This window comes from Pan paniscus, chromosome 3, assembly GCF_029289425.2.
Source record: "Pan paniscus chromosome 3, NHGRI_mPanPan1-v2.0_pri, whole genome shotgun sequence".
Taxonomy (NCBI): Eukaryota; Metazoa; Chordata; class Mammalia; order Primates; family Hominidae; genus Pan; species Pan paniscus.
In genome coordinates this window covers 18,318,625-18,340,530 of record NC_073252.2, presented here as the reverse complement: position 1 = coordinate 18,340,530, position 21,906 = coordinate 18,318,625, and positions in this window count along the sequence as shown.

Below are 21,906 nucleotides of genomic sequence, written 5' to 3'. Positions count from 1 at the left end.
AAGTAAGAACATGTGGTATTTTGTTTCTATTCCTGTGTTAATTCACTTAGGATAATGGCCTCCAGCTGCAACCATGTTTCTGCAAAGGACATGATTTCATTCTCTTTGTGGCTGTGTAGTATTCCGGGGTGCAGATGTACCATATTTTGTCTATATCATCCACCATCAATAGGCATTTAAGTTGATTCCATGTCTTTGCTATTCTGAATAGTGCTGCAATGAACACACGAGTACATGTATTTTTGGTAGAACAATTTGTTTTCTTGTGGATATACACCCAACAATGGGATTGCTTCATCAAATGGTAGTTCTGTTTTCACTGCATTGAGAAATCTCCCACCTGCTTTCCACAGTGGTCATACTGATTTACATTCCCACCGACAGTGTGTAAGTGTTGCATTTTCTCTGCAGCCTTGCTAGCATCTGTTGTGTTTTGACTTTTTAATAATAGGCATGCTGATAGGTGTGAGATGGTATCTCATTGTGGTTTTGGTTTACATTTCTGTGGTGATTAGTGATGTTGAGCATTTTTTCCTATATTTGTTGGCCGCTTGTATGTCTTCTTCTGAGAAGTGTCTGTTGATGTCTTTTGCCCATCTTATAATGGGGTTATTTGTGTTTTGCTTGTTAAATTGTTTAAGTTCCTTATAGATTCCAGATATTAGACCTTTGTCAGATGCATAGTTTGCAAATGTTTTCTCTCATTCTATAGATTGTCTGTTTACTCTGTTGATCATTTCTTTTGCTGTGCAGAAGCTCTTTAGTTTAATTAGGTTTTGCTTGTCAATTAAAATAGATTTTTTTAAAATCTCACCACAGTTAAAATGGCTTTTATCCAAAAGACAGGCAATAACAACTGCTGGTGAGAATGTGGAGAAAAGGAAACCCTAATACACTGTTGGTGGGAATGTAATTTAGCACAACCACCATGGAGATCAGTTTGGAGATTCCTCAAAAAACTAAAAATAGAGCTACCGTATGATCTAGCAATCCCACTGCTAGGAAATTAGGATATCAAAGAGATATCTGCACTCCCATGTTTATTGCAGCACTATTCACAATAGCCAAAATTTGGAAACATCAACAAACTGATTTTTTTAAAATGTGGTACATATACACAATGGAGTACTATTTGGCCATAAAAAAAGAATGAGATCCTGTCATTTGCAATAACTTGGATGGAACTGGAGGTTATTATGTTAAGTGAAATAAGCTAGGCACAGAAAAAACAAACTTCACATGTTCTCATGTATTCGTGGGTGCTAAAAATTAAAACAATTGAACTCATGGAGATAGGGAGTAGAAGGATGGTTGCCAGAGGCTGGGAAGGGTAGTGAGGGACATAGGGAGAAAGTAGGGATGGTTAATGGGTACAAAAAATAGTTTAAAAGAATTAATAAGATCTAGTATTTATATCACAAATACTATAGTCAATAATAATTTAATTGTATTTTTTGAAATACTAAAAGAATATAATTGGATTGTTTGCAACACAAAGGATAAATGTTTGAGGTAATGAATACCCCATTTACCCTAATGTGATTATTGCACATTATATGCCCTGTATCAAAATATCTTATGTAAACCATAAATATATACACTTACTATGTACCCATTAAAATTAAAAATAAAATTTTAAAAATAGGTTTTTTAGAACAGTTTTAGATTTATAGAGAAATTGAGAAAATAGTACAGTGTTCCCAAATAGCCTCCCTGACACACAATTTTTCCTATTATTAACATCTTACATTAGTATGGCACAATTAATGAACCAATATTGATACATTATTATTAACTAATGTCCATAGATTATTTAGATTTCCTTAGTTTTCACCCAATGTCCTTTTTTTGTTCCAGGATTCCATCCAGGATACTACATCACATTTAGTCATGAAGTGTCTTTAGGCTCTTCTTGGTTGTGACAGTTTCTCAGACTTTCCTTATTTTTGATGGCTTTGACAATTTTGAGGAGTACTGGTCAGGCATATTGTAGGATGATCCTGTATTGGAATTTGTCTGATGTTTTTCGTATTATTAGGCTGGAGTTATGCATTTTTGGAGGAAGACCACAGAGGCAAAAGATCATTTCTTACTACATCATATCCAAGGCACATACTATCAACATGACTTATCACTATTGATGTCAACCTTGATCACCTAGCTAAAGCAGTGCTTGTCGGGTTTATCTACTGTAAAGTTACGCTTTTCTTCCTCTTTCCATACTGTCTCTACATTTTGGGACATATTATGTCTGGCCCACACTTAAGGAATGAAGGATTATGCTCCTCCCCTTTGGGATGGAGAATCTACACGATTTATTTGAAATTCTTCTGCATGGGAGATTTGTCTCTTCTCTACCTTTTTTTTAAAGTTATTCAACAATGTATATATATCAGTGTGGAGTCGTGGATATTTATTTTGTACATTGAGCTATAATCCAGTACTATTTTATTTATCTTGTTGCTCAAATTTTTCCCACTTTGGCCATTGGCAGCTCTCTCAATTGGCTCCTGTGCCCCTTTGACATGCACATCAATTTGTGTGTGTATGTATATGTACACGTGTGTGTGTGTGTGTGTTTTGTTTTGTTTTGTTTTGTTTTTCAGAATTTCCTTACTTCCTGACACTGTAAAACATCACAGGCTCATTATGTATTATTCCTTGCCCTAATCCTAGTATCAGCCATTTCTCCAATTGTACTGTATTTTCATCTTTACTATCAATTTTAGTTCTTTCAACAATTGTCTGTTCAATAAATAGTCATGAGGTTCCTCTTTCCTTTCACTTCCAACAAAGAAGATATGAGAGGCAGACACAACGAAATAGGCTCAAAAGCTGTAGATTCCTATGGGAGAAAGAAGCAGTCTTGCAGCTCCTTTTCTATGCTTGTTCCCCGCAAGTAAGACACACTCTCAGGCTGTCAAAGGGGAAATCCATCTGCAAGAGGAAGTCACTACATGGAATGCCTCAGAGCATCCCTAGAGAGTCCTTTGCCTCCAAAAGACCCTCTGCTTTCTCCTTCCTGCAGGAAAGTGTTCTTGCATCTCATCTTGCAAAGAGACGACAAGCATCCAGCACATCTATGTGCTCCAGAGATGGTCCAAACTCTGGTGTCAACAAAAGGGATAAAAGGAGCCCAGGGAAAGTCTTTAATGAAGATAGAAATATCCACAAGCCCTTCAACTCAGATGCCCTTATGAGAGTTGCCACAGTGTATTAAGTGGCCTGTGGATCTTTCCATGAAGCAGTCTCAAGTAGGAGGAACTGAGTGCCATTTCTTAGGGGCACTGGAAGTATGTTGGTAGGATCAAAACATACTGGCAAGGAGACCCAGCAAATCGTGTGGTCCTGAAGATGCCAATGAATGCATGGAGGGAAGGAGCTAGAACAGCTGACTGGAGTTTCCCTCTGATGGTACTCAGGCTGCTTCCTTCAGAAAACCTTCTCTGGTCCATGGGCTGGCCTGAGCTGGGCATCTGTGAGCACCTAAGGCTGCAAACTCTCATTGACTTATTATCCAATGTTTATTCTGCCCCTGTTATAAGCCAAGCACTAAGCTAGGTGCTAGGGATAGAAAGATGAATTTATCCTCTGAGGTCTTAAACTCACAAAACAGGAATCACAAAGGTATCAACATGAAATTATAATACTTGTGCTATGATAGGTGACAAGAGGCAAGAGAGAATAAGAATACCTAGAGAAAGGAAGATTGTGTAGATGAGGAAGCATCTAAGCAGAGTCTTAAAGGATGACAATTAACCCTTCAATTCCTTTGATGTTTCCACTCTTCCGCCTTTCTACATATTTTCTATTATGATACTATATTCTTCCCTCCCTTTACTCAGCTACTTTCTTTTTGTCTCCTTTTATAGTCACTTTTTTTATTTGCTCTCTGTATCAATCAGGGTTCCACCAGAGAAATAGAGCTAGTAGGATTTGTGTGCATATGTACATGTACACGTGTGTGTGTGTGTGTGTGTGTGTGTGTGTTGTATGGAGAAAGAAAGTCAGAGACAGAGAGAGATTTATTGCAAGGAAATGGCTAACACAATTTCACACAATGACCTGGCTAGGCAAATCTGAAATCTGTAGGGCAGGATGTCAGGAAGCACAGGATGGAAACTCTCCTGCGGAAGCTGATGCTGCAGTCCACGGGCAGAGTTTCTTCTTTGTCAGGGAAACCTGGGTTCTGTTTTTAAGGCCTTTTAATTTATTGGATCAGGTTCACCCCAATTATTTGGAACAGTTTCCCCTTAGAGTCAACTGATGGTAGATGTTAATCCCATCTATAAAATACATTCACAGCAACATCTAGATGAATGTTGGGTTGAGTAATTAGAGACTATAGCGGAAATACAATAAAAGAAGGTGAAGCAGAGAAAAGAATAAGTACTCTAGCCTGGGGATCAGGAAGGTTTCACAGTGGAATCTCACATGAGCTGGACTTCAGAACATCAGTGGTACTTTCCTGAGAACAAAAGCAGAGTTGGGCATGGCAAGCCTAAGGAATAGCATATATGAAGAGGCACAAGCACAATGTCCCTAGAGTCCAGGGTGAAAGGAGCATAGGAGTGTGTGGCAGGGAAGAGAGGTGGAGGGAGGTAGGGGAGGTGGAGAAGTGGGAGAGTGGTAAGATGTAAAGCCATCTTCTGAAAGCTGATATGGCATGCTCCCAAGTTTGGCCTTTATCCTGAAGGCAGTGAGAGGCAGACTTCCAACTTTGCTTTTGGCCATAGGGCAACTGTACTGTAAATTGATAAAGCAGCATTTGTATTTACTGTTTACAAGCCAGACATAGCAAATGCACACATCCCCATGGAAACGTTGCTCGCCAGGATCATCAATAATCATGGCAGAGTAGGAACAGGGAGATTACACATACCAAAAACAAGTCAACCATAGAGCACAACCCAGCCCATCACCTTACATCACCACATGGCTGAGCTTACAGAGACTTTGGGCGGAAAGAAAACCTTATTAGCTAAAACAAAGGAATATAATCCCCCAAATACTTCTCTCCTCTCTCTTTCACACATGCCAGTTCTGCACCATTTCACACAACTGACAATTCCCTCATCCTTCCAGTACGTGTTTCTCTTGGCTTCTGGGACATCCCATTCTTCTGGTTGTCTTCCTGCTTTGCAGAGTGAGCCTTCTCAGCCTCCTTTGCTGGTTCTTCTTAATGTTGGAGCCCCAGGTCTCAATCTTTGGACCTCTTCCCCATCTTCACTCATTCCTTAAGTGATTTCATCCAAACTTATTACATTAAACACTATCTATGTGCTTTCCCAAATTTATATCTCCAACTCAGACCTCTCCTCTCGATTACAGACTCTATATCCTATTGCCTGCTCAGTATTTCTCCTCAAGATGTCAGGCATCTCAAATGTAAGATGAATTAGAAACAAACAGTTGCTCTTTTGAGACAAGCTTGTTCAGTACACATAAATCATATGAATCATTTTAAAGCATAAATCACAACACTTCAGTCCTCTGCTCAAAACTGTCTAATAGCTTCTCATTTCATTCACAGTAAAAGCCAAAGCCCTTACGATGTCCTACAAAGCTCTGTCTTATTTCCTTCCCTTTACCTGCCTGAAATTGATCTGACACTCTCCATCTTGATCATTCCATTCCACCCACAATAGTTTCCTTGCTTGTCCTCAAATACATCAGGCACCCATGAGCCTCAGGGCCTTTGCACCTGCTGTGCTCTCTGCTAAGGATGCTCATTCCCCAGGTTATCTCATCTCAGGTGTCACTTTCTCATTGACATCATCTTTAACCACCTTATTTAAAATATTATACCAATGCTACCAATGCCCTTTACAAAACACCCTGTCTTCCTCCTGCTTTATTTTCTCCATAGCACTCATCATTATCTAACATGTTCTATTTTTTCCTTATTAATTTATTGTTTTTCTGTCTCTCCTGCCACCTCCTCTAGAATGTAACAAGCCATGAGTATTTTTTCTGTTTTGTTAACTGCTGTGTTCCTAGTGCATAAAACAGAACCTGACACATAGTGCTCATTAAATATTTTTTTAACTAATGAATCAATCTAGGAAGAAAGCACAGGACTTAAGAGTTTGAGAACCCTAGGTTTGAACCCAGGCTTCATGAGTTATGTTCTTTGTAACATTGGGCATATAATTAATCTTCTTCAGCCTGAGCTGCCTCATCTAAAAAGTGAGGATAGTAATATCTGTTTCATATGTATGTAGCAAAGATTAATTAGGTTTATGTATAAAAATACAATAGAGTAGGCACTCAACAAATTATTACATACTCATTTACCTTATTTAAGTTTTCTGGCAAATCAAAAAGCCAACCTCATAACAGAATGAGAGCTTCAATCATTGTTAGCAGTTATTAGATAAAATATGCATTGTAAAAAAGGAGCTTAGAAATCTACATTTTAAAACACTATTATTTCCATACTTATTACCATATTAACTCCCCAAACTTCAATAGGAAGTTACGGCCTGGATATATTTTTTAATTAAAATGATAGACTAAAATAACAGGTTGCCTATTTTGTCAGGTATTCATTCATAAAATTATTTATTTCACAAATATTTATTAAGTGTCTACTATGGGCTAGGCATTGTTCTGAAAATAGAGTAGAAAACAAAACAAAGTTGCTGTTTCTGTGGCATTTATATGTACCAAGAGGGAAAAAGTAAACATATTGAGATAATAATGTGTTGTGAAGAAAAAACAATGTAAGGGGACACAGAGTGATAGTGAAGACAGAGATGCTATTTTTTATAGGATAGTCTGATGAGGTAACATTAGATTAGAAACCTGAATGAAATAAGGGACTAGGCCACAAGGATACCTAGGAAATGATGAATCATGCATAGGAAACAGTAAGGGAAAGGCCCTGAGGTAGAAGCAAGTTCAATGTATCCAAGGAACAAGAAATGAAGCCAGTGTGTCTGTAACTGAGAGAGCAAGGGCGACAAAGTCCAAAATGAAGCCACCAATTGCCTAGGGACTACAGCCTGTAAGAAGTTACAGGCCTTGGCTTAACCACTAACTAATCTTAGCTACTAACTAATCTTCAAGGGATAGGATACATATTTTAATATTATACTCCTGATGTTTGATTAATATTGTGGCATATTCCATCTAGTTCTTCCTCCTAGGAATTTAATTATGCTTTCTTTTGTTCATTATTGTGATTATTTTATAAATACACTCTTAAATCTTGCTTTTTATACTTCTTACATCATCCAAATTTTGCATGGTTTTAAGCATTTTTTGAACATATCTATTTAACAGTTGTACAATGTACCATTATGTAGGTGTGCTTCAATTTAGTTAATCATTCCTCATTTTAGAAGTTCCTTACATTTTACTATTCTACACAGGGCAAAGACTTGGATTAAGATAGTGAACAAGGCCAACTTCCCCTTCCTATCCACCCCAATCTATAGAAATCATAGAAGAAATATATAGGAAGAAGAGGGAAAGAGGAAGAGAAGGTGGAGGATGAAAAAAAGAAGATGACAACAAAAGGGAGAAGGAATGGAAAAGGATAAAGAAATTATTTTGATGTCAATGGCCAGAAGTAAGCATATCATCAGTGGACCAGAAATATAAAAAGCAAAGGGATCAGCTAGGAGCGGCGGCTCACGCCTGTAATCCCAGCACTTTGGGAGGCTGAGGCGGGCGGATCACGAGGTCAGGAGATCAAGACCATCCTGGCTAACATGGTGAAACCCCATCTCTACTAAAAGTACAAAAAATTAGCTGGGCGTGGTGGCGGGCACCTATAGTCCCAGCTACTCGAGAGGCTGAGGCAGGAGAATGGTGTGAACTCGGGAGGCAGAGCTTGCAGTGAGCCGAGATTGCGCCACTGCACTCCAGCCTGAGAGACAGAGCAAGACTCCATCTCAAAAAAAAAAAAAAAAAAAAAAAGAAAGAAAAGAAAAGAAAAGGGATCAGATTAACAGAGGGAACCACGACACAAAATACGCTCTGAGGAGGGGTGCTGTGGAAGTTCTAGTAGTGTTCTGGGTCAGATACAACCAGTACAAGGATCCGAAGCCCTCCCACACTCATCAGGGTGGCTAATGGGAGAACAGCAATCAGAGCAGCTATGCAAGTCATCCCTTCCTCCATACTTCCTTGTGTTGAATAATAAACAGTGGGTTCACCACTTTGGCCTATGAAAATTCTTGTGAGAGAGAGTTAGGATGGTGACTGGGGTTGCTAGTTCCACCCAGGCCCCCATATCTGTAAGTTCAGTGTAACCTACTTACGTACACATCTTGCCTTTCACCCATAATCACAAAATTTCATAACCAAATCATCACTCATACTGAAGCAAAAAGGATTTCTTCCAACACAAAGATGAATAGACAAGAGTCGCTGAACACTTATAATAAACAACAGCAAAAACAAAAACAGAAGAGTAGAAGAAAACTTTCTGGAATAGCAGAATAAGGACTTTTGAAGGCAAGCTCCTACATAAAAGCAAAGAGAACACGGGCAAAAATTATCAAAATCAACATCTCAGAACTCTGGAAATTAGTGAAAGGCTTAAGACAAGCCAAGGAGTTTTTATTAAGGAAAAATGATCAAAGCTCAGTAAGAATGTGAACCTTGTGATATTTTCACTTGCCCTATTCCCATCTCCTTATCCCTAGTTCCATAGCGGCTTTGAAAACCAACAGTCTTGCAACTATAATAACTGTGAAAAACAGCCTACAGCCAGTGGATGAGGCAGAACATGCTCAGAGTGCCCAGCAAATCTTCATTAGAAGAGCATTCTTATTATTATGGCAGCTCCCTAGAAACCTCCACTCATAGAATTTGTTTTTGTTTGACCTCACTTGGAGCTGTTAGCTGTTGCCTTTTCCCCAGAGCATTTGTTGAAACAAAAACCAGTGACAATTATTTAATATCACAGCTGTCCAAGTTAGAATTAACAGCAGGGGCAAATAAACAAGAAGCTGACTAAATAACTTTTCTAAAAAAAATTTTAAATGCTGAGTCATGAGTGTCCACAGGAGGCTTTGAGAAGGCACCAATATATTCCTGTGAATCTAGAAGGTAAAGTACATGCATAGGGCTGTGCAAATGCCCAGGAAAGAACTGATGTCTGGTGGAACTTGAGGCTCTGTGCAAGCAGGAAGTGAAGGCAAAAACAAAATGGAACTACCTGAATATTGGAAGTGTGCCAAAACATGCGCATAACCGTTTGGCAAAAGCTGGTAGAACCACTAGGTTTGAAGGGTTCAAGGAAATTCCTGTCTTAGCTGACCACTATGCTGAGCAGAGACTTAATAGGCCACACATGGCAAAAAATACTGACCTTACAGAATTTGTTCAAGAAAATCACTCAATAAATACAGAGCAAGAGCAACAAAAACAAACATAAACAACAACATACCATGGGGAAGGAAGGAGGGAGGATCTGATTTTCAGAATTGCCATATTATATTGTTTAAAATATCCAGTTTTCAACCAAAAATTATGACTCATGAAAAGAAACTGGAAAGTGTGGTCCATACATGGGGGAAATGGGCAATGAATAGAAATTGTCCCTGAGGAAACCCAAACTTTGGGTTACTTCCTAGGAAGTAAAGTGGATTGAGGGTCCCCAAGACTACCCTCAGGTTCGGTGATTCACTAGAAGGACTCACAGAACACAGGAAAGCTGTCTTTCTCGTGATTATAGTTTATTAAAAAGAGAGGATACAAATTAAAGTCAGGAAAGGGAAAAAGTACATACAGCAGAGTCCAAGAGCTACAAGGCCCCAGTTTCCAGTTGTCCACTCCAAGTGGAGTCATACAGTCAGAGCTTAGTTCTCCCAGCAATGACCTATGACAATGTGTATCTTAAGTATTGCCAATCAGAGAAGCAAACCCCTGCCTTGGAGTTCCAGGTTTTTACTGGGAGTTAATCATGTAGACACGAGGCACCCATGTGACTCATCTTACCTACGTAGTCTCCAGCACCTCCTCTCAGTGGTCAAACTGATACAGCATAGCCTACAGCCCCAGGGAAACAAAAGCAGGCATTCACCATGAAGCATATTGCTAGCATAATCTATCTGGACTGGCTCAAGGCACCAGGTATACAAAGACAATCTTATCAGGCAGGATATTCTGAGAGATTAGAGGTTATCTCCCAGGGCCAATTTTTTCTTTGTAATGTGCAGGGTTTAAACATCCCAAGCCCACTGAGTTAATTCTGTAATGCACACAGCTATCATTAATATGTTCAAAGAAGTAAGGGAAATCATGTCACAAAATTTAAAGGAAAGCATCAGAACAATGTCTCACCAAATGGAGAATATAAATAGATTAAAATTACAACAAAAGGCACCACACAGAAACTCTGAGATTGCAAAGTACAATAACTGAAATGAAGATTCTCTATAGAGGCTCACCAGCAGATTTTAGATGATAGAAGAAAAGAATCAGGGAACTTGAAAATAGGTCAAGTGAAATCACTCAGTGTGAGGAATAAGAAGAAATCCTAATGAAAACCATCAAGTGGGACACCACTGAGTACCAATATACACATAAGGAAAGTTGCAGAAGGAGAAGAAAGAGATAAGGGGGGAAAATAATTACCAACAACTTCCTGAAATTAATAAAAAACATTAACCTACTTATTAAAAAATTTCAATAAACTCTAGGTAGGATAAATGTAAAGAGATCTACACCTAAACACACCATAAATAAATTGTTGAAAGGCAATGCCAAAAGCAGAATCTTGAAAGCAACAAGAAAGAGGCAATTCATCACTCACAAGGGAGCCTAAATGAGATGAACAGCTGATTTTTCATCAGAAACCATGGAGGCCAGAAGGCAATGAAATAATGTATTCAAAATGCTGAAAGAAAAATATCAGCCAAGAATTCCATATCCATTAAGACTATCCTTCCAAAACAAAGGAGAACTAAAGATTTTCCTAGATAAACAAAAACCAAGGGAATTTATCATAAGCAGAACTGCCCTAAACAAAATACTAAAAAAAAAGTTATTTAAGCTGAAATAAAAGGATACTAAAAAGTACCTTAAATCCACATGAGAATAAAAGATCACTGGTAATACATGTAACTGACAGTTTTGAAGATAGAAATCAATAATTCACAAAAATGATTGCATAACTCAATACTACACTTTCAGAAATTGAAAAACTAGGCATAAGATCAAGAATAAAATACAGGACTTGACTTAAACAATACTATAAACCAACTAGATCAAACAGACATCTAAATACCACTCCATTAAAAACATCAGAACACATATTCTCAAGTGTATGTAGAATATTCTCCAAAATAAATCATGTTAGGCCATAAAGCAGGTGTCAATAAATTTAAAATAATTAAAATCATACACAGTATATTCTCTGACCACATGGAATGAAATTAGAAATCAAAACAAGAAGAAGAAAATTTGAAAACTTTACAAATATATGGAAATTAACATACTATAAATATCTACTGGTCAAAAAAGAACTCACAATGTAATTAAAAAATATTTTGGGGTTAATGAAAATAAAAATGCAACATAGCAACTAAAGTACTGCTTAGAGAGACATTTATAGCTATAAATGGCTATGTTAAAAAAAAAAAAAAGAAAGGCAAGCCACAGTGGCTTACACCTATAATCCTAGTATTTTGAGAGACCAAGGCAGGAGGATTGCTGGAGGCAAGGACTTCAAGACCAGCCCTGGCAACATAGCAAGACCCTGGCTCTACCAAGAAAAATTAAAATTAGAATTTACTGGGCATGGTTGTTCATGCTTGTAGTCCCAACTACTTGGGAGTTTGAGGTGGCAGGATCACTGGAGCCCAGGCATTCGAGGTGCACCACTGCACTCCAGCCTGGGTGACAGAGTGAGAACCTGTATCTTTAAAAAAAAAAAAAAATGTTATGTTGGAGGCCAGGAGTACAATTATGACCAAGCAGATTTTATCATAGGAATGCATGTTTGTTTTAATGCAGAAAAATTAATCAATATAAAACACCATATTAATAGAAAAAAGGATGAAAACTACTCGGTCATCTCAATAAGTATAGAAAAAACATTGGATAAGATTTGGTATCCAGTCATTGTAAAAAACACTTAAATTAGGAGTAGAGAGAAACTTCCTTAATCTGATAAATATACCCTAAAAAAAAAAATCCAGAGTTAACATTATACTTAATAGTGAAAGACTGGGTGTTTTCCCCCTAAAATTAGAAATAAGATAAAAATGCACACATTCACCATTTATTTATGATTTGGAAGGCTTAGTGTTTTTAACATATGGATCTACAGATTCTATGTAATTCCTATCAAAATCCCACCTGTGGGCTGGGCGCTGTGGCTTACACCTGTAATCCCAGCACTTTGGGAGGCTAAGGCCTCTTGAGTTCAGAAGCTTGAGATCAGCCTGTTCAACACAGTGAAACCCTGTCTCTACTAAAAATACAAGAATTAGCTGGGTGTGGTGGCATCCACCTGTAATCCCACCTACTCAGGAGGCTGAAGCAGGAGAATTGCTTGAACCCAGGAGGTGAAGATTGCAAGGAGCCAAGATCACACCACTGCACTCCAGCCTGGATGACAGACTGAGACTCCATCTCAAAAAAAATGTCCTAGCTGCCTTTTTTTTTTTTTTGCAGAAATTGATAAGCTGATTCTGAAATTTATATGAACATGTAAGGAACCTAGAAAAGTCAAATCAATCTTAAAAAAGAACTAAGTTGGAAATGTTCCTGATATCAAAACTTCAAACAAAACGACAGTAACCAAGACAGTGTAGTACTGATGTAAGGAAAGACATACAGATCAACGAAATAGAATTAAGAGTCCAGAAATAAACCCTTACATTTATGATCAACTGATTTTTGACAAGGGTGCCAAGACTATTGAATGGGAAAAGAATAGTCATTTCAACAAATGGTGCTGGGACAACTAGATATCCACACACAAAAGAATGAAGGTGTACCCTTCATGCCATATATAAAACTTAATTCAAAATTAAGATGTATATAATTTTTCAAATGATGGACTGAATAGTGTAATAAATATGGCTGAAAATAAATATGTTAGTTGGAAATGTAAGTCAACTTACGCTCCCAGAACTCTGTATAAAAGGACAAAGAGGAATGTATTTTCAAAACTTCAGGAAATACATCAACTGGATTCAGAAGTTTAGAACATATTTAATAGGATTTTTCAGAAATAATAACAAAGAATGGAGAAGAAACAACCAAAGAAATAAAAGAAGAAAATTTCCCCAAACTGATAAAAGATATGAACATTCCAGAGTCTAATGTACATATTATAAGGAGTATAAATACATATTATAAATTTTCAGAATTTCAAGCAAAAGAAAATATCCTAAAAGCTTCCAAAGTAGGGAGGGGAGGGGCATTAATACCACAAAAGACTGAGATTTATAGTGGCATCAGAATTTGTATTAATTTTAAATGCCAAAGGTAAGGGAGCAATATCTTCAAAGTTCCAAAGGGAAATGTAAGCCTAACAAAACAAGCATTTATATTATTATAAAATGTTTATATTTGAAAACTAACTGAATATTACAAACTTCTCAAGAGCGTAAAACAAAATAGGACTATACAATGGGGTTCATTTAAAAATTAAGGAACACTATTTCCATTTATTCAATATATATATGCATATATATTGAACTACTACCACATGACAGAAAATATTACAATCAGTAGTGACAGTAGTGACACAAAGGTGAACAAGATACAATCTCATTTTATTCATGATTCCATATTTTCAAATTAGCCTACTCCCTAAAATTAATTTGGAATCCCCAAGCACTTTCATAGTCATTTGCGGGAATGCACAGATCAGTGAAAATTTGAGTCACACATTTCCAGCTGAAGTTGAACAAGGTGAATCTCTGTCTTCTTTTTCAACTGTCATACTATAAATGTGTCTTTTTGTGGTCTATTTAGTGCTGATTTTTGTGCTTTTTTTTTTTTGTAATCTCACTGTTTAAGATGGTCCCCAAGCACAGTACTGAAGTGTTGTCTAGTGTTTCTAAGTGCAAGGAGGTTGTGATGTGCCTCACAGAGAAGACAGGTATGTTAGCGAAGCTTCATTCAGACATGAGTTATAGTACTGTCAGCCACTGAGTTCAATGTTAATGAACTAGCAATGTATATTAAATGGGGTGTTTTTAAACAGAAATGAACATACAACAAGGTTATGTATTGATCAACTGATGAAAATGTGACCAGAGGCTTTCAGGAACCTAATCCTGTATTTCCCGGGAGTAATAGTTTTGTATTTGCTAACTCGATGTTTACAGAACTTTACCATGAATAACAAGAATTGACTATTTTGTTTGTCCTCAAGTAGAGTACAAAGTTTTAAATAATATATAATTTTTCATAAATAAAAACCAAGTGAACCATCTAAAAGCTTGAAAAGTGTAGTTCCAGCTATATTCTTTAAACTTTACCAGCTGCTTTCCTTATTCTTTCAATATCTAAAATGTTCTAAATATAGTTTGTCAGTTCTAGCATCCTTAAATTCTTAAAAAGAGGGGAATCTGTATTTATGTTATTGTGTCAGCCATTTTTCTGGGTATTAAATCTCACTTTGTGTATTTTTTAAATTTAAAAATAATGAATTATTTTCCTGGGTGCTTTTGGAATCTTCTGTAGAAATCTCAGTGTGATGATTAATTTCAGGTATTAACTTGACTGAATTAAGAAATAGCTAGATAACTGGTATTATTTTAAGGAGTGTGTCTGTGAGGTTGCTTCTGGAGGAGATTGGCATGTGAATGTGAGTGGACTACGTGGAGAAGATCCACCCTCAATATAGGCAGACATGATCCAAATAACTGGGAGCCCTGACAGAATGAAAACAGAGGAAAGGCAAATTGATCCCTCTCTCTTCTTGAGCCAGGATACACTCTTCTTCTCCAGCCCTCGTACATCAGAAACCCAGGCTCTTCAGCCTTTGGACTTTAGGACTTATATCAGTGGCCCCCACAGGTTCTTAGACCTTCAAACTTGGACTGAGCCATGCTTCCAGCATCCAACTTGCAGAGGGCTGTCTTGGAACTTCTCAGCCTCCATAATCACATGAGCCAATTCCCCTAATAAATTTTCCCTAACATATTTATCTATAGATAGACATAAAGAGAGATGAGAGATGAGATATAGAGACAGACAAATACATTAATAGATATATCCTATTGGTTTTGTCTGCTTGGAGAATGCTGACTAATACGCTCAGTATATCCTTCATTTCATGAGGGAGAAAAATCTCTGTTTTTTAATCTACAGAATAGTCAGCTTTGCATCTTTTAAAATAAATGTTCTTCTTTTATAAATTTTTATCTTTTTAAGGTCATTTTAATTTTTTTATAAATTTGCCAATTATTAACCAGTGAGAAATAGCAACACAGAAAAAAATTAATTAAATGGAACAAAAAGTACAGTACCAAGCAATGGTGAGATTCATGAAAAGCAACTGGGGAAAGATGTTAAATACTTTGAAAATATATATTCATATTAATTCTTATAAAAATATCTTTTTAAATTGAACTTCCTTTTTATTTCCCTTAAGAAATAGAATACATTCATTTTTATATAAAATAACCTTTTATTGTAATTGTTTCTCTCATTTGCATATTTGGCAAGACTTCCTTCTGTCAACCACTTATCTATAATGCTGAGACATTTGAAAGAGCTAAAACACAAGGGTTAATGGAAGTATCACTCTAACACATACTGAAAGGCATTTCTTATTCTTGCTGTCTTTGAACAAGAAAGCAACTAAATTTGCATACCATTTTGCTAATACAGGTAGTCAAAGCTCAACTGTGAGAGTGGAAGAGGAATTTTAAAAATTCTTTAACTGTTCTAAAATGTACCTTACTGAACCCTACTCCTGTTTTTTAGGGGCAGACTGACCAATATATACCAGATATAAATTAAAAATTAAAAAATATACAATTTTAATAGCATTTTCTTTCAGTCAAAAGTGTCCTAGTGATGAGGTATTTGTGTGGAGGGGGATGGAAAGAAGAGCCCGAGGGGGCTGACATGATTCTCTTTGCTGTTTCACACATCTCTTGCGCAGTTATCATCTCCCTGGTCTGCCATTGTTTTCTTCTGGCCCAAGATAATATAGATTTTTTTTAAACCTTAATTCAAAAGCTGTTTCTTTTTATTGAGGAGTTAACTGGAAAGATTTTATCATTTTGTACAACAGTAGCAGAACTAGTTTTTAGTTCATGAAAAATATAAGATGTTTTTGTTTGTTTTCTGGATCACCTAACCTTAAATATTATAATATTTTGTAAGATTTTCAGAGCAGTTGCAAAAATAAAGGAACTTTTGTATCCTGTCTCAAAAACAGCTTTGTCAAAAGGAAAATCTGGTCTTCTGTGTCAATTTGAGAATCCCAAGCTTTGGGGTGCAAACTACAAGTAATACTTTGAACTACAAAGAAACCACAGGCTTCCAAAATAGTAACCAGCAGGAAGTTTTGGTTTTGGTTTTGGTTTGTTTTGTTTTTGAGACAAGATCTTGCTCTGTCACCCAGGCTGGAGTGCAGCGGCATGATCTCAGCTCACTGTAACCTCCGCCTCCCGGGTTCAAGCAATTCTCATGCCTCAACCTCCAGAGTGGCTGGGTTTACAGGCGTGGGCCACTATGCCTAGCTAATTTTTTTTGTATTTTTAGTAGAGACAGGGTTTTGCCATGTTGCCCAGGCATGGTCTCGAGCTCCTGGCCTCAAATGATCCACCCGTCTCAACCTCCCAAAGTGCTGGGATTACAGACATGAGCCACTGCACCTAGCTGGAAGTTTTGTTTTTAAAAAAAAAACAAAAAACAAACTTTCTCTGCAATGTTATTTTCAATTGATTGACTTGCATTTTATTTAAAACAGTTGATGATTTTCCTTCCAGAGGAGCAGGCAGCAAGGATTCTTTCTCCATGTTAAAAAATAATAACAGTAAAAGATACTCCATATAATAGTTAAAGAAAATGCTTAATGACAAAAAAAAACCTGTGAATTAATTACACTCTTAAATGAGATTGCACTATACATGTCATAATAGCATCTTAACTGCATGGAGGAATAATAGTGAATACATGGGTGAGAATGAATTTCTTTAGTCTCTTGATTTCTCATATAAACTGATAGGATTTACTATTCTATTGCAATTAATTCATAGCCTTTTTAAGACTCAGAAGCCCAAAATGTGGGAAACTACAGTATGCAAGAAAAAAAATTACAGATATTGAAACCAGTAAACTCTGGTTTTATTTCTGACTGTGCTTCATTTGTTGAACTTGGCCCAATGACCTTGAGCCTCAGTTTCCTCATCTGTCAAAAACAAGCACTAGTACATTCCTTACCAGATGTAATTATTAAGAGGAACAAATTAGAAAATAGATACAAAATCTGGATGAAATTTTTAAAGTACTATACAAATTATTCACATTGTTTATTATTAGAAATACCATTAATTGTTTAATGCCTAATTTTAACAAATAAATCAAAACCTGCTATTAAATAGAAATATATTCAAAGTGAAGATGTGTGTAATTTTATATGCTTCGTAAAAAAATATTTTTTCTTAATAAATCAAATTCACTGTGACACAGTCTTTAAACTGAGAAGACCTCTTAATTTCAAAAAGAATGAAATTATTAATTGAAAAATTGGGTTAAATAGAACTTCATAACTCTCTTGATATTTATTTTTTAACTTATCATGGAAAAAAGTGCATGCCTTATCTCGCATTCAAATCATAAGCTCTTTGAAGACAGTGTTCTTGTTTGTTTCATCTTTGCAACCTTCACAGCGCCTGCACACATAGTTGAAAGCACAGTTATTATAAGCCACAGGCATCCAACAGAAAGAGAAGCAGCTTAGCTTCAGATCCAAGTCTATCTAACATTACAGTCTTACCCTTTCCTGATGTTATCCCAGCACCATAAACTAGTCACTCATTTTGCAAAACAGTGTGTAAGGTTCTATTGGTAGCAGGTCCTCCACTTATGTAAGATTTCAGTTAACCTATACACTTGGCTTCTCCAACTTGTGTTCCTGGTTCATGCTCTTCTCACTGCTCCTACCTCTCAAACCTTTGCCTGGTTGGTCTTTTCCACAAAGAAAAGATACCTGGAGCCCTTTAACCCTAAAGCACAAAGTAGTCTCCTGATAGTATCTCCTCTACCCCAGACAGAAAAGAAGATGTGGTTCCCACAGAATCTCTCAGATTCAAATTCAGGTTGGATAATTGATGTTTTGAAAACTTCTAAATGTCAGTGTTGTCCATCAGCATCCCTGTTGATATTAAACCGCTGAAAATCTTCACTACTTTCAAGTACTCTGTTTTCCATCTTGCCCCTGTGTTCCCAGTGCTACCTCACCATGGCTGGGTGCATCATAGAGACATTGGTGTGTAAAGTTGTCAGTTGGGTCTACTTCATTGCTTGCTCATCCTGGCCTTGTTCTCTAACATCTGGACTTCAGAGGGAAAACAAAAAATTACTCTTTTCCCTACAGAAAGGTAATATCCAAGGAATCAATTAATTGATGTGGTCCTACCTTTACCGAAAGCATGTTCCTCAGAAAGCTAGCCCCTGGAGATGCTCCACCAAAAAAAAGAAAAAAGAAAGAAAGAGTGAGGGAAGGAGGAAAGGAGGAAGGAAGGAAGGAGGGAAGGAAGGAAGGAAGGAAGGAAAAATGGTTGAGGGAGAGAAAAAAAGAAATATTCTTGTGATCAAAAAAAGTGTGATAATTAGTTCACAATGTATATGTAAATCAAAACATCATATCACACACTTGAAATTTATGCAATTTTATTTGTTAATTTTGTCTCAAATCTGGAAATAAGTAATACTGATGACATTTTGCTAAAAAACAAAATGCAAACAAAAGTATGAGAAATTCTGCATACCTTACCATTTGCTTGCAGATTGACAAGAGATTTTCACACACCCTTAACTTCCCTAAAAGTAGGAAAGATGTAAGATGCTTCTACTATGTCCAAAAGGCTACTAGTGACTTATGGAAGATACTTAACAAATATTTGTAAAGCAAAAAATTAAATTAATATTTAATTCTAAACACTGAGAACTACAATTTAAAACCTTTCTTTTTTTCAGTTTTGCTTCACTCGGATTTACCCAAATATATCTGAACCAGGAACACTTGTTTCAAGGAACTTCTCTAAATATGCCAAAGAAACAGTGTTTTCTACATCAAATTCTAGGAAATGTTGATGGGCACCGTAAGTCAAGCCAAAGAAAACCCACTTTGCTCTACAGATTAGAGAATATTTTGTTTGAATTCTCTGGAATCTTGAGTATTCCTGGAAGCAATCAGACCCTTGTCCAGTTATTAGACTCTTATCTAATTCCCATTAGAAAGGGTTGTTAGGAAAGTAGAGACCTTAAAACCTCTTACAGTTGCTCAGTTTCCTGACATTATGGGTATATTAACCAGCTCAATTGTAGGAGATAGTCTAGCTTCGTGTTCTCTAATAGTCTATTTTCCTCAGACTGTGTAAACACCAATTTACCATCTTTATCAGATTTTTGAGATATATATACAACTCTTTATCCCAATGTCAACATAATTTCTTAAAGCTTAAGAATAAAAAATATCTTGAATGTTACTCAGTGACCTAGTTCTACAAGCACAGAAAGAACTAAGAATTCTTAAAAGAATTCTTAAAAGCACACAAAAATGCTTTTAAGTCATATTTTGATGAAAAAAATGGGACGTGGAAATATGAAGAAGACAAGGCAGCCAGTGGGAGGAAGGGATGATAGCAGAAATTTGAAGGATCTAACAAACTTCATGCCAAGACCAGCAAACAAGTTTCCCTGCCTGCTGTGTAGGGTTTGAGATAATTTGGAATAAAGACACTCAACATTTAATGAGGAGCTACTATGTGTGAGTTAAACACTATTCTGGGCTGTCCCCAATATTTCTCTTTCAGTCCTCCCAGGAACCCAGCAAAGCAGCTATGATTATAATCTTCACTTCCAGGTGAAGAAATGGAAGTTCAGAGTGGTTGAGTATCTTGCCCATAGACCAATACTTAAAAAGTGGCACAGCCAACAGTGAAACCCAGGTAGTCTAACATTAGGGCTAGAACAAGTTATCATGCTACAATGGAAGGCAGGGAGAGGAAAAAAGCAAGGGAAATGATGACTTCTGAATGTTTTATCTCTTTATAGGCTTAAAATTTTAATGTTGTATTAAAGATGTCACAAATATATATTTTGCATGTATGTAAATATTGTATATGTACATCTAAACAAATCATTGCATACATGATTTTTATCAGTTTTTTGATAAATTTTAAGAAAACTGTTGAAAGTATTGTATAAAATTTTTTTAAGTCAAAACAACTAAATCGTAAGAAAAAGATTTCTATGTTTTACAAAAGTTTGAAAAACTTTCTGATGCTAAGAATTGTTCAAGTCCAAATATTCAAAAAGCAATCAGAGCCTATTTTTAAAACTCAACCATATCTGGCTGCATTTATAAATGGCAAAGTTCCAGTAGCATGAAACTCTAAAGTAGTACAAGGTACAAATGACCCAACAGCAAAGGGAATGAGATATTATATCTAGAGGTGTTATATCAAAAGGCTTAATAGAACTTAAATAGGCTGCTTTAAGGTGTCTATTAAAATATGGCCATCTTGCCAAGCTTATTAACTGTATTAGTCCATTTTCACGCAGCTGTAGAGAACTGCCTGAGAGGGGGTAATTTATAAAGGAAAGAGGTTTAATTGACCCACAGTTCAGCATGGCTGGAGAAGCCTCAGGAAACTTACAATCATGGCAAAAGGCAAGGGGGAAGCAAGGCACCCTCTTCACAAAACAGCAGGAAGGAGAATGAACGCAGGAGTATCTACCAAACACTTACACAAGCATCAGATCTCGTGAGAACTCACTATCACGATAACAGCATGGGGGAAACCGCCCCCATCATTCAATTACCTCCATCTGGTCTCTCTCTTGACACATGCAGATTATGGGCATCATGTGGTTTACAATTCAAGGTGAGACTTTGAGTGGGGACACAGTCAAACCATATCATTTACTATAATGGGGTGTCCTACAAACACATATTCATTCCAGATCTGCAACTTACTAGCCATGTGAACACAGGCACATTACCTCATTTCACTAAGTAATACCAATATTATTAATTGCACATACAATAATACATAAAGCGCTTATCACAGGGCCTGCCAACTAGTCGGCATATTACATAGGTTATATTTTACTTCAGTATTTATAATGTTTTAAATGCCTCAACTGACAAATTGAAAAAAATATACTTAGTTCTCATTCTCCTTGAACATTTCACAACACATTTGACCCTTTAGCTTCTCCTTGAACTTCTCTCCTTCCTTAACGTCTATGTCATTGAACTATATTATCCTTCCACCCACTTTTGTGAATGCTGTTATTCATTCCTTTCTTCTTTTCTCCCACTGTGGGCTAACCCAAAGAGTAGTCCTTGGCATTCTTCTATCTCATCATACTCTGTCTCCCCAGCAAGCTCATTCACTGTCATAACTGCCTGAATCACATCTAAGTAGATAACAACCAAATCTGCATTCACTCTTGCATCCTTTCATGCCCTCCTTGTGCTTATCTAGCTGACTCTGGACATTTCAGTGTGACTGTCATGCTATTTGCTATCACTCATCACGACTAAAATGCCAGTCACTGTTAACCTCACTGTATCCTCTGTACATCATCATCCAACTTTCCAAGCAAACAAAAAACAAACTCTCAGCTGAAGGAGAAAATGAATTGATTGGAAGGCTGTGTGGGTAGCTCCCAGGATCAATGGGAGGGCTGGAGAATGAAACTCAGAAAACAGGCAGAAGCCAATGGGAGCCAAGACCC